Source organism: Tachypleus tridentatus, chromosome 2 (genome assembly GCF_004210375.1).
Source record: "Tachypleus tridentatus isolate NWPU-2018 chromosome 2, ASM421037v1, whole genome shotgun sequence".
Classification (NCBI taxonomy): Eukaryota; Metazoa; Arthropoda; class Merostomata; order Xiphosura; family Limulidae; genus Tachypleus; species Tachypleus tridentatus.
Window position 1 is genome coordinate 20,069,522 of NC_134826.1, and position 10,644 is coordinate 20,080,165.

Consider the following 10,644-nt stretch of genomic DNA (forward strand, 5'->3'; position numbering starts at 1 on the left):
GTAAGACTAGAAGGAAGGCAGCTAGTCATCACCACCCACCGCCAATTCTTGGGCTACTCTTTTACCAATGAATAGTGGAATTGACAGTAACATTATATCGCCCCCCACGGCTGAAAGGGCGAGCATGTTTGGAGCGACCGGGATTCAAACCCGCGACCCTCGGATTATAAGTCGAACGTCTTAACCCACCTGGCCATGCCGGGATGACTTGGGCGTCGGTAAACCTCACTTGTATTAAAAACAATAACAACATCTTTACTTTACAGAAAAGCCACTAAATCGGTTATTAATAAGACAAATTTTTTGTCTGTTCCAAACGCAGAATGTACGACATTATTGAGTTGCAATGGCATTTTCTTGTAATATATAATATTTAAAATATGTGGGAGAAAACTCTGTACTTGTTACGATGATTCTTTAAAGTTGATGTTTACCGACACCCTTTTTACTTACAGTGAGAGGCTTAACAAATGGTTTTCTTCCATCTACTATAGCCATCCATTCTTTGATACAGTGTAACCATCATGCTATGTCAATAGGTTGTCAAGACAACTTCACACACGTCACATGTACCAGAAATTTTGCCATTGTCGGAAACAAATACGTGCCACACACACGACTTACGATTGGTCAGGAAAACACAATTAAACAACGTTAGGTATAAACCACTAAAACCTATCGTTTATTTAATCCCATAATGCATAGTGGTAGAAATAAAATAAGTCAACACCTATTTTGTTTTTGTCCATTTTGCTTTATTAAAACTAAAGAAATTATTCGAACTGTTTTTCTCGTATGTTCTCTCTTGGCTAGAGAACATCCAATTTAAACCAATATCTTTCTGACTATTTGAAATACGAATCAGTCATATCCCCCCTTGAACTCATGAGAATCTGTAATGCATAAATAGATTTATTTTACAAAATTATCCATCTATGAACACGTGAGGCTACTCATAACACGATTAATTTCTTCGTTTTGAAATTAGAACAAAAAACCTATTAAATTCAACCCTATAACTGAACGTACACCAAGACTAGATTACTAAGTACTAATAATATTAGCTTTGATACAACGTTCTTTAATAAGGAATCACTAATATATTCAACCTGTTTCTTCCTTGTCTTTTTCCATGGAATAGAATCGATATTTGTTCAGAAATACCATTGAGCAGACAAGAGAAATCATAAGGGTGAGAACATTAAAAAGAAATACTGAACGTAGTATTATTAGACCTCTACTATATCGAACACTAGTCTGTGTGCAAGTCCTGGTATTGAACGAAGGGCCTCGTCGTCACCGGATATGGCAGATATTTGGGCTACTCTTTAACCAACGAATTGTGTGATTGACCGTCACTTTTTAACGCAACCACGGCTGAAAGGGCGAGCATGTTTGGTGTGACGGGGATTCGAATCCGCGATTCTCGGAATACGAGTCGAGTGCCATGACCACTTGGCCACGCCGAGCCCTTTGACATTTAATGCTGAATAGTTTATCTAAACATGCATCTCGGTGTCCTACTTTAAAACAACTGTTTGACGGCTAATTCTTTTTTTCTTCTACATCTATATTCTCGTTCACAGAATAGCTTAATGGATTCGGGTTAGAATGATGTGCATTGGCCAGGACATCCAGATTCAAACTACATTTTATGGCATGGTATTATTTCTATTTCGTTGGGAAAAAAGGTTCGTTATGATCGTAAAGGTACATAATTCTTAAATACAGGCTTACGTCAACAATAAAAAATAGCAAAAATTATTTTTATTTATTCTTAGCAAAATTTAGGTGTTAAAAACAGCTACGGCCATTATTTCATTTCATTGAAAAATGTTTAAACTCTGGCACTGATAAAGCCACGACACATGATGACGTCATGGCACCAGGAAATACGTATAATTAACTATCGTGTGCTTGTTTGAATAGTTTTGTCTTTATTTGTTGATAATTACTTTAATGTAGTAAAATTTGGTTTCTTTTACGATACATGTAGGCTGACTGTGTAAAAGTCAATAAACCAGAGTTAGGAAACATAAATCTTGGGATATGTTCGAAACTACGTAAGAAACGTAATCCGACAATATTTTAGTATTAAATATTATAAACCAAGACGTGTCTACGTATCAGTGACTTGAGAGAAGATTGGGAGACAGAACTGTCACACACGAAATAAAACTAAACATTGCTAAGAATGTTGAAACTGTTTTCGATTACAGGACTCCAATATTAAACTCAGAGTTAACACTAACCAGAAAATTAATGATTGCGTACGCCTGTGTGGCAATTGGAAGCCAAAACTAATATAAACAAAAATGTCTTCACTAAATGAAACAAACAATACGAAACTGTTATAGTATTAGGTTGTCCAGAAATACGTGTTTTTGAACTGAGAAGTTTGGAAAAGTATAAACCAGTGTTGTGAAACATGCTTTAATCAAAGTAAGCACTGTTTGCTTCAACACACTTTTGCCAACGTGTAACGATGCTGTTTATGTCCCTGCTATAGAAGTCAGAGTTTCTATGGTTAGGAACTCCCTGAAAACTTACTCTGCAGTTGCTTGGTTTTGAAAGCGTTTATTGTTCAAAAAGTGGTCAAAGTGCTTGAAAAAATGAAAATACGTAGCGGAAAGGTCTGGGGAATAAGGTGGATGAGGCAGAACCCGATTCCTAATTCGTTCAATTTTTGAAGCATCATCCTTGACACGTCTCATAACACCGGTGTTGTTGATCTTCAGTCAACTCATGCGGAACCCAATTATCCAACTTTTTTCTTTCTGATCGCACTCGGTGGGTAATGCTTGATTTGCTCGTGCGTAGCTTTTCTGCAATCTCACGTACTGTTGTGCTAGGGTCTCAACTGCTTCCCCTTAATGTGTTTTCATCTGAGGATGGCTTCCTTCTACGACCTTCGTGGTCTTCAAGACTTTCACCTCCAATGAGAAACCTTTGGAACCAACGCTGAACTGTATGTTTAGTAACAGATCCATGGCTGAATGCCTGGTTGATGTTCCATGTAGTTTCGGTAACTTTTCGTCCAAGTTTGAAGTCGTAGAGGAAAAATCAGACCAAAGTCCTTCTTGTCCATGCTGCCTTAGAGGTGCGAAACTTACTCTGAGTAAAGTTGAAACAGCAGACAATTAAGAAACCTTGTAAGTAACAAACGTTGGATTAAACCAACCAACCAACGATAAGTTACTTAATATTCAGCTTCTAAATGTCATCATGAGCATTCCGACATTTATTTCTGGACAACTTAATAAACACAAACTAGCACTAATATTACTAATATTAATATTTTGCTCAACACGGTTTATTTACGAAAAGGATAAAATCTGATGATTGTCTCGCTTACCTCATGCGCATCACTACCAAATAATTGTTTATATCAGATGGTGAACACTTTCAGAAAGAGCTTGAAATCATTGATACTTCTAGTTTTCACGACAGAAATATAGTTTAGTAAGTTCAATAGGATTTCAACGCAACAATGTTATTGAAAAGAATAAAAATTGTTGTATTTAAAAAGTCTACCAATATTTTTTCATAATAAGAAGAAACATTCTTCACCGGAGACGAATCACCAAATCGATATATATTCCAACACTGGTTCTACGACAATTTTTTAAGACAAGAACTAGTATTTATGTTTCCCTTATGAGATACGTTATAATGTTTATTTTTTATTGGTTTCATTAACAATAGTGGTTATACTACTCAGTAATTGTTTTTTTTTCGTTCTAATTTATTGTCTACTATTAAAAAACTTTATTTACAAACTGTTTTGCTGTACTAGCTTGGAATTTCTATTTACAATTAGCCTAAAATCTCCTCATCTGACTGAACCTTTCGAGATATTATTGGGATTACGGCCGAAAATATTGTTAATGGTGAAAGTATAACATTTGAAACAATACATTCCAGTGATGTCGAGAAAACCACTTGTTTCTCAACCCAAAAGAGCCGTTTTTGCATATAAAATACATTCCAGTCTTTTAAAGAAGATACTTAAAAAAATTATAATTAATTATCTAATGGGGTAATTAACTTTATTTCCAGTTCTGCTTTAAGTGCATAAATTCGTCTGATTGAAAGCTATTATTATTGATACAACCGAGAATGAAATACCCTAATGTGTTCCAACTGATGACTTTACTCAATATTTTCATTATTCACGCGGGCGTGCGACTTGTAATCTGAGGGTCGCGAGTTCGCATCCCCGTCGCACCAAACATGCTCGCCCTTTCAACCGTGGGGGCGTTATAATGTGACGGTCAATCCCACTATTCGTTGGTAAAAGAGTAGCCTACCAGTTGGCTGTGGGTGGTGATGACTAGCTGCTTTCCCTCTAGTCTTACACTGCTAAATTAGGGACGGCTAGCACAGATAGCCCTCGATTAGCTTTGTGCGAAATTCACAACAAACAATTAAAATAGGAAACCAATTCGGCCTCTTTGCGTTACGCAACAAAGCTAAAACACAACACTCGAACATGATTTACCACTAAAAATTAGACAAGAGCCTATTTGCAATGTTATGGTTTCTAATCTCTATCCTAAACCATTTATCAACGTAAAAAGACAGATGTGCCACTTATGCGATTTATATATTTCATGAAAATAAAGTTACACAGCGGAACAGCAGCGAGTCAACGGACTTACAACGATAAAATTCGGACACTGTAGGTAGCTCAAAAACAGCCAAAACATGAAAATATAACTCTGAACTGTGACAAGTTTTACTTGAAAATAATCATATTAATGCGTTTGTTTCAGAAATTTTACCGCAATTTGTTCTCTAATTACAGAGTTCTACTTTATTCTATTCATGTATAATTTTGAACCGATAAATCAACATATAAAAAGAATGCATCTTGACAAATACCGACCTCCACACTTATTTGGTTGTCTTGACGAACCGAATGTGGGATTTCTTCAATTACTTAAAACACTCACGTTCCCAGAATGTGGACAACGTTTTCGTAGCAACGGGTGGCGAACCACGAATTCTCATTTTCACATTTCGAACACGGTAACTGCTAAACCACGCCTAGATTATACCAGTATGTACCTAGCAACGTTGTCCAGGTGCAGTAAAAATAATATAGTATACTAACATGCGGAAATGTAAAAACTTCTCGTGATAATGTGGACATTTTATTTGGAAAGACATTACACCAAAGAAAGTTAGTAAAAAACATGTAAACATTGTGAAAACCCAAACAAGAACTATCAAATTTCTATCAGTAAAGTTATCACACCAGAATGACTTACTAAGTTTTATTAAAGAAACAGGAGCCTTGTAATTCATAAGTGTGCGAAACTACAATTTCATCTCTTAAGAACTGTTTTTTTTTTTTAAAGAGTTAATATGCAACCGTGTAATCCATAGAGGAAAAACAGCTGTAATAAACTTTCCTTGTGATTCAAACATAAGTAGCTACACGTACAAACAGTTACTAAGTAATCAGAACCTTGTATACATGGATTTTTTTTAGTTCTTACCTCAAAGTAAGCTGAATTAATTTAGGTCTGTGTTTAATATGAAATCTATAATACAATAACAATCGAGTTATGGCATGCGTACAGTTGTAATTAAACTGCCAAAAACGAAGTATATACTTATTGGTTGTTGTTGTTTTTTTAACAATGTCAAATTGAGCTATCTTTCTACCACCAGGAATTGTACCCCGGGATTCAACGTTGTAAATCCGTAAACCCTCCGCCGTCCTACCCGGTGAGGGGGGCATATTTATCAGACGAGGATGTTTGTTTGTTCATTTGTAATTAAACACGAAGCCACTCAAAGGGGATATTTGTGCTTTGTCTACCACAGGTTTCGAAACCAGTTTCTAGGGTTGCAACTCCGCAGACATACTGCTGTGTCACTACATGGCTGTACAAAAACCGACACAGTTTTGATAAACAAAACCAGTGAACCAACGAACACATTACAGTGCACTTTGAAGAATTAATATATTTTAATTTCTGCCTCCTGGTGGTCAACGAGGAGCTTCAGTGCTTTCAATGCTAAAATTTGGAGTTTAAATATGGCGCAGACAACCAATGGTTTGCGTTAAAACAACACATAAAACCAACAAAAAACACACAAACGTGTGTGCGTGTGTCCGCATGTAGAAATCTCGTATCCCTACGCTTACGGTAATATTATTATCGTGGCGTTTAATGAATTAGGACAGCAGCATCCTCCGCGTAAGAAAGGTATTCAATAACTGTTAGAACTCTTTCAATACGTTTCGATATTGTTATACGTAGTTCTAGCTTCTCTTAACTTTAGAGAGATGGGGTAATAAAACCTATTAGGTTAATATACGGCTCTGTTCATGCTGGATCTGGTTAGACGTTAGCTTATGTCATAATATGTTAAGTGTTTTCGAAATACATAGATTAGTCCAGTGAAATATTGTAGTTATTTCACATTTGGAAAACAGTTCTTTACGAATCTAAATTTTGCGTTTTGTTTCGCCCGCTTTTAGTGTAGTCTATTGTTAAAAACGAAAGTGTGATAAGTGTACTGTCATGAACTAGAAATGAGAAAGCACTTCCAACCGTTATTGACGCGAAAAATGTTATTAGCTGTTGAAACGTTGAATTTTAGGGTCTATTTTCCCTAAGTGAGCAGCTTTCGGCCCTAAAACAAATAACGTTTCAACAACGTTAACTTCGATAAAATAACACGGGTTCATAACTTACTTTTTTTATCGATGTGAGGGGTCAAAGAAAGGGTCACACCAATCAGAATTATGGCCAAGAGGAAGATAGCCGCACTCACAACGCCGACAATGATCGTCACGGGCCTTCTTGACGAGCCGTCGTCTTCACTTTCTCGTCTAGAATTGTCAGAAGGCCTCTCTTCGTTCAGGGGCACGTTCTGTTCCGTCAGCTCAGACATAGCACAAGGAGTGAACGGGGTTTCGTGACAGTCGGTTGTTGATTGTTCGACTGTAGGTAACAATACCGAATAAAGATCTGAATCGGATAGCTGCTTGCAGTCTTTATTCAAATTCTGGCACGACAGCGATCGAACATTTGCTGCTACGTTTCTGTTACAAAACGTTACGTCTAAGGGATTGTCACTGAGACTGCTCTTTTCAAGGTACGTTGAGACTAGTGGACATAAACGCCCATTTGGATATAATTTACTGTTGTTGTTAACTGTGGCTAAAAAATACGTTGTTAGTTGTTTGAAGTTCTGTGTTGCGACGCGTTCCGTTCTCCTGCATGTTTGATTTTTTATGTATCAATACACTCGCTCGACACACGCAAAGTTCCCACTGACACACCCCCTTCGTCGTATTTAAAGGCGAAATACACTACGTTATTGAAGTATTGAAATATAGCAGGCATCAAAATAAATTACATGCCAGCTGGTTCAAGTCATCTGGTGAGAGACTACAGGGTAGCGTTACTTGATTTAAATTTTAATATTATGCTGTTTCTACACGCATCCCCGCTGATTAAAGTTTTTAACCCAAATGCCTTATACTTGTGACAAGGCCATGATGTCTATACGTTTCAGTCACACAAAATATCTCCATGCAAAGCTAGTCAAGCATTTATATCTCCAGCAATATACTATGTAAATATGGACATCTATTAGGTAACGTAAGGTACGTGCAGCTCGTGGCGAAAATCACTTGTACTTACACGTGTTTCGTGCCTTTTAGCGCCTTTCTGCTGTGATCAGTGACCACAAGAGGTCCACAGGTATGCTACGCATGCGTATTAATGTGACTTTTTTTTTTTAATCAATACAGACTACACTTGGAAATGGAAGAAGTTGCCAGTGCGTGATAAAATAAAAAAGTTTCGTATTCTCATCTGATAAACCAAAGAGGTTCTATCACAGGTTTATATTATATTAAATAGTAGACGGGGTGTGGGAACATCAGAAACTACCGTTAAGAAAGTCTGGAGTACAATCATTACAAAAATATGTTTAACCTTCTTTTGTGTAGAGGATTACATTTATTGTGATTTACAAAACCAGTGATATGAAAAGGAAACCAAAAATTAAATCATCAAACTACTTCTAATGTGAAGTTAAAGTAGTCATTAAATCATCAAACTACTTCTAATGTGAAGTTAAAGTAGTCGTTAAATCATCAAACCACTTCTAATGTGAGGTTAAAGTAGTCGTTAAATCATCAAACTACTTCTAATGTGAGGTAAAAGTAGTCGTTAAATCATCAAATTACTTCTAACGTGAGGTTAAAGTAGTCATTAAATCATCAAACCACTTCTAACGTGAGGTTAAAGTAGTCGTTAAATCATCAAACTACTTCTAACGTGAAGTTAAAGTAGTCGTTAAATCATCAAACTACTGCTAATGTGAAGTAAAAGTAGTCGTTAAATCATCAACTTACTTCTAACGTGAGGTTAAAATAGTCGTTAAATCATCAAACTACTTCTAATGTGAGGTTAAAGTAGTCGTTAAATCATGAAACTACTTCTAATGTGAGGTTAAAGTAGTCGTTAAATCATCAAAATACTTTTAAAGTGAGGTTAAAGAAGTTATTAAATCACAAAACTGTTACTGGTGTAAGGTTAAGGTACTTGTTAAATCGTAAAATATTTATAAGCTAAGTTTATAAAAGAAACTTACCCGAAAATTCGAAGAGTGATTAAAACAACTCTTTTATATGTTTCATATGTTACTATGTTTCAATTCATCTGTAATTTACTAATTCTAACACATCACACCCTCCATTCATAATGCTATGTTTCAATTCACCTGTAATTTACTAATTCTAACACATCACACCCTCCATTCATGATACTATGTTTCAATTCACTGTAATTTACTAATTCTAACACATCACACCCTCCATTCATAATACTATGTTTCAATTCACCTGTAATTTACTAATTCTAACACATCACACCCTCCATTCATAATACTATGTTTCAATTCACCTGTAATTTACTAATTCTAACACATCACACCCTCCATTCATAATGCTATGTTTCAATTCACCTGTAATTTACTAATTCTAACACATCACACCCCTCCATTCATAATGCTATGTTTCAATTCACCTGTAATTTACTAATTCTAACACATCACACCCTCCTCCATTCATAATGCTATGTTTCAGTTCACCTGTAATTTACTAATTCTAACACATCACACCTCCATTCATAATACTATGTTTCAATTCACCTGTAATTTACTAATTCTAACACATCACACCCTCCATTCATAATGCTATGTTTCAGTTCACCTGTAATTTACTAATTCTAACACATCACACCCTCCATTCATAATACTATGTTTCAGTTCACCTGTAATTTACTTAATTCTAACTCATCACACCTCTTTATTCATAATGCTATGTTTCAATTCACCTGTAATTTACTAATTCTAACACATCACACCCCTCCATTCATAATGCTATGTTTCAATTCACCTGTAATTTACTAATTCTAACACATCACACCCTCCATTCATAATACTATGTTTCAATTCACCTGTAATTTACTAATTCTAACACATCACACCCTTTATTCATAATGCTATGTTTCCAGTTCACCTGTATTTACTAATTCTAACACATCACACGCCTCCATTCATAATGCTATGTTTCAATTCACCTGTAATTTACTAATTCTAACACATCACACCCCTCCATTCATAATGCTATGTTTCAATTCACCTGTAATTTACTAATTCTAACACATCACACCCTCCATTCATAATGCTATGTTTCAATTCACCTGTAATTTACTAATTCTAACACATCACACCCTCCATTCATAATGCTATGTTTCAATTCACCTGTAATTTACTAATTCTAACACATCACACCCTCCATTCATAATACTATGTTTCAGTTCACCTGTAATTTACTAATTCTAACACATCACACCCTCCATTCATAATGCTATGTTTCCAGTTCACCTGTAATTTACTAGTTCTAACACATCACACCCTCCATTCATAATGCTATGTTTCAATTCACCTGTAATTTACTAATTCTAACACATCACACCTCCATTCATAATACTATGTTTCAATTCACCACCTGTAATTTACTAATTCTAACACATCACACCCCTCCATTCATAATGCTATGTTTCAATTCACCTGTAATTTACTAATTCTAACACATCACACCCTCCATTCATAATGCTATGTTTCACCTGTAATTTACTAATTCTAACACATCACACCCTCCATTCATAATGCCATGTTTCAATTCACCTGTAATTTACTAATTCTAACACATCACACCCTCCATTCATAATACTATATTTCAGTTCACCTGTAATTTACTAATTCTAACACATCACACCCTCCATTCATAATGCTATGTTTCAATTCACCTGTAATTTACTAATTCTAACACATCACACCCTCCATTCATAATGCTATGTTTCAGTTCACCTGTAATTTACTAATTCTAACACATCACACCCTCCATTCATAATGCTATGTTTCAGTTCACCTGTAATTTACTAATTGTTTCATAATGCTATGTTTCAGTTCACCTGTAATTTACTAATTCTAACACATCACACCCTCCATTCATAATGCTATGTTTCAATTCACCTGTAATTTACTAATTCTAACACATCACACCCTCCATTCATAATGCTATGTTTCAATTCACCTGTAATTTAC

The 10,644-nt window shown here is 35.5% G+C and overlaps 1 long non-coding RNA gene across 1 annotated transcript; it reads right to left on the bottom strand.

Annotated features, from left to right (window-relative positions):
- Positions 1-776: 776 nt before the first annotated feature.
- Positions 777-7,130, bottom strand: LOC143239132 (uncharacterized). The gene is made up of 2 exons (XR_013021029.1): positions 6,714-7,130; positions 777-893 (listed from the first exon to the last, which is right to left on the bottom strand). It is a non-coding gene; the product is annotated as an uncharacterized LOC143239132 (long non-coding RNA).
- Between the last annotated feature and the right edge of the window lie 3,514 nt (positions 7,131-10,644).